We start from the raw sequence: 269 nt of genomic DNA, 5'->3' as shown, positions 1-269 counted from the left end.
ATTTTCTTGGCTTTGGGAATAAAATAGAAAATAATAAAATTCCCTGCTCTAATGAAACTGAACATCCTAGTGTTAAGTAACATGAAAATCTTATATTTATGCACAAACTCCATGATATCTACTTTCAGAAAGAAAAGCTACATAAAAAGCATTTGTTTTTTAAGTAAAAGCAAAAATTAAACTCAGAAATATATACTTCCACTTTACCGTGTTTTACCCTTAGAGATAATGATATAGTCGGCATGGCAATAGCTACCACTGATTAGAAC

This window comes from Galeopterus variegatus, unplaced genomic scaffold, assembly GCF_000696425.1.
Source record: "Galeopterus variegatus unplaced genomic scaffold, G_variegatus-3.0.2 Scaffold7142, whole genome shotgun sequence".
NCBI lineage: Eukaryota > Metazoa > Chordata > Mammalia > Dermoptera > Cynocephalidae > Galeopterus > Galeopterus variegatus.
The sequence above is the reverse complement of the archived record's forward strand: the minus strand, read 5'-3'. Positions refer to the sequence as shown.